Raw genomic sequence first — 2,778 nt, 5'->3', positions numbered from 1 at the left:
TTTCTAATGGATTCACTTTATTCATGCCAATAACTATGACCCTACTGAAAAAAACCATTTGAAATTCAAACGGGTGGCAAACTGGTAAATCAAACGGGTGCAAACTTGTCGACCCGTTTGGATCAAACGTGATTATGGGATACGGGTAGCCGTTTGAAGCGGTACCCGCTCGAAACGGTGCCCATTTGAAACGGTACCCACTCGAAACGGCACCCATTTGATACAGGTGCCCGTTCGATCGTGCACGTGACCACACGTTTGAACGTGCCATTCGAATCGGGAAATTATGCGCTAGCCCCAAATGGGAATCGTCTGGTGGGTTGGTTATCTTAAACTTATTTAAGACGTTCCAAAACTCATAAACCTATTTATAACATGGAGGAAACACGTAGAACAAATGCGCGCACGCAGGTGCTTGCAAATGGACAGGAAAACAGACACAAAAGATTGTTTTCAATTCTCCTCAAAGTTTATTACGTCTTCTGTAGACAAGTACAAACGTGCAAGCGATCTGTGAAATGTGAGAGGCACTCTAAGCTTTTATACAACTGAGAAGATAGCAAACCAAACAAGAACGAGGTAATTCTAGACTATGAAGGTAGACTTTCGGGAAATTATTCGCCCGGCTGCCGCGAGAATAGCGGCTGCATAATTATATAGATAATCTGGAAGAGTACGAGTAGAAGAACGGTCGATCGTTGCCAAGTAGGTTGCAGTGCACTTACCATAAAAATAGCGGACTTGAAAGATGTAATCCGTGATATTTGTCGACACGGCCAACGCAGGACAACCACACAAACACAAACGAGATGGAACGGCTCCTTGGAAGTTTCAACACGATGTGACGCACAAGCTGTCATTTGCCGAACCCAACCAAACCGCAAGAATTCCTGACTTCTTTGAAGAATCGCTTGTTTCCGATATAGGCGTGGGACTTTTCGAACACTGAGAGCTTTGGTGCACATCCAATACGTTGTCGAGAGACATCCTAATAAGACCGCAGGGTTAGGCGACATATCGAAGCAGGTGGACGCGCGAAGTTCGAGCTGGAAATGACAACAAGCAGACAAAGAAAAAAGCGGCTGTCAGGCGCACCCTTCCGGATCACAATGCTTATCAGCGTGTAGCTCGTGCGTTGCTGCGGGTCACGTGACAGGGGTGACGAGAGAGGAAGGAGGGGGCGAGGTCAAGGCGCCCGGACCACCGGGACAGCCCCTCTCCCTCTCCCCAGGCATTCCAGTGAGATGTGTTTTTGTAACCTCGAAAAAGAAACACGCGTGCGCGCGCGCGCGCGCATTTTAGCACGCTCGAACCTTGGAAATGGCGGCGGGGCGGCCAGAAGCTCGGCTTGCGCCCGAGCGAAGAAAGTACTCTGCGCGAGCTCGTAGCTTGGCTGCTGCAACGGCGGGCGTGCTCTCGCAATGCTCGATGTTCTTGCAGCCGCTTGTACGCGTGCTACCTTCGCTGCGTCTTGAATTAAAGTGAAACGGAGTCTAGACGTACTATCGGGGAAAAATGAAATGCGAACAGAGGAGCGCGTGGCTCGCGGTACAGGCTGCGCCGCCTGGAAGTGAGCCTAGAAGCGAGGGTGCGTGGCCTACTCCGACATGTTCACGCCTGTCCCTCTGCGCTCCCCAAGCTTCGGCAGTGCGCCTCTTAGTGCGCTGAAAGCTATCACCGCTATCTTTGCTGGCTCAGCGCGTGCGGTGCAAATAAGCTCGCCGCACTCGCCGAGTAGGCAATGATAGCGGTGGCAGCTTTCAGCGCACTGAGAGGCGCACTGCCGAAGCTGCGGGAGCGCCAATAGAGGGGCGTGAACACATCGAAGTAGGCCACGCACCCTCGCCCTTAGGTTCACTTTCAGGCGGCGCAGCCTGTACCGCGAGCCACGCGCTCCTTTGTTCGCATTTCATTTTTCCCCGATAGTACATTCTTTCACGCGGTCGCGTCTTCTGCGAGAGAGATTCGAGCTGAATAAGTAAATTGAGGCAACAAAGATGGACAAATTTTTAAAGTTCTGTCAAAAATATCGGCTCACCAACGTCGCGCGTTTACGTAAAACAACAACAAACAAAGGTTTTAGTTTTAGTTGCAGTATAAGCGCACATCAGCGCACTTAAAGTATAAATAAAATTACTTGCATTACGCGGACGATCTGAAATCGATGAACCGGCGCTCCCAGCCTTCCGGAAACATTGGCTGCCACGGATGAAACGCTAGGCGTGCCCACGCCGCCGATCTGTACGTTCAATATCAAACGGGCTCCGGAGAGCCGTTTAATTAGGCCGGTACAGTTTGCAACATGGTCACCGGTTTGCGGAAACGTGCGACAACTTTGCCCAAACGAGTCGCCCATTTGCCCAGACGAGCGACCCGTTTGCCAAAGGAGTGACCTCTTTGTCCAAATAGGTGACCGTTATGGCTCATACGGGGGACCCCTTTGAGCCATACGGGCGACCCCTTTGACAAACTGGTGACCGGTATGGTTAAACTGTTATCAGTATGGACCCGTTTATTTTCATATAGGCGCCAAATGGTTTTTTTTCAGTAGGGGACCCCTTTCGTAACTTGTAATCTTTTCCCTGCAGATCCTATTGTTCTAGAGTTAAGTAGCGTAATCAGGAAACTAAAATAACTACAAGTGTCGTCATCGTATGAAATAGATAATATTGATAGCAAACTGTTAATGAGCACCAAATTTTCATCTCGACTGTTTTTCACTAAACGTTTTCAGCAGTCCCTCGAAAGAGGATAGGAACCCTGTGATTTAAATCTTAG

Source organism: Ixodes scapularis, unplaced genomic scaffold (assembly GCF_016920785.2).
Source record: "Ixodes scapularis isolate PalLabHiFi unplaced genomic scaffold, ASM1692078v2 PGA_scaffold0__279_contigs__length_252992795, whole genome shotgun sequence".
Lineage (NCBI taxonomy): Eukaryota > Metazoa > Arthropoda > Arachnida > Ixodida > Ixodidae > Ixodes > Ixodes scapularis.
Note: the sequence above shows the minus strand (reverse complement) of the source record.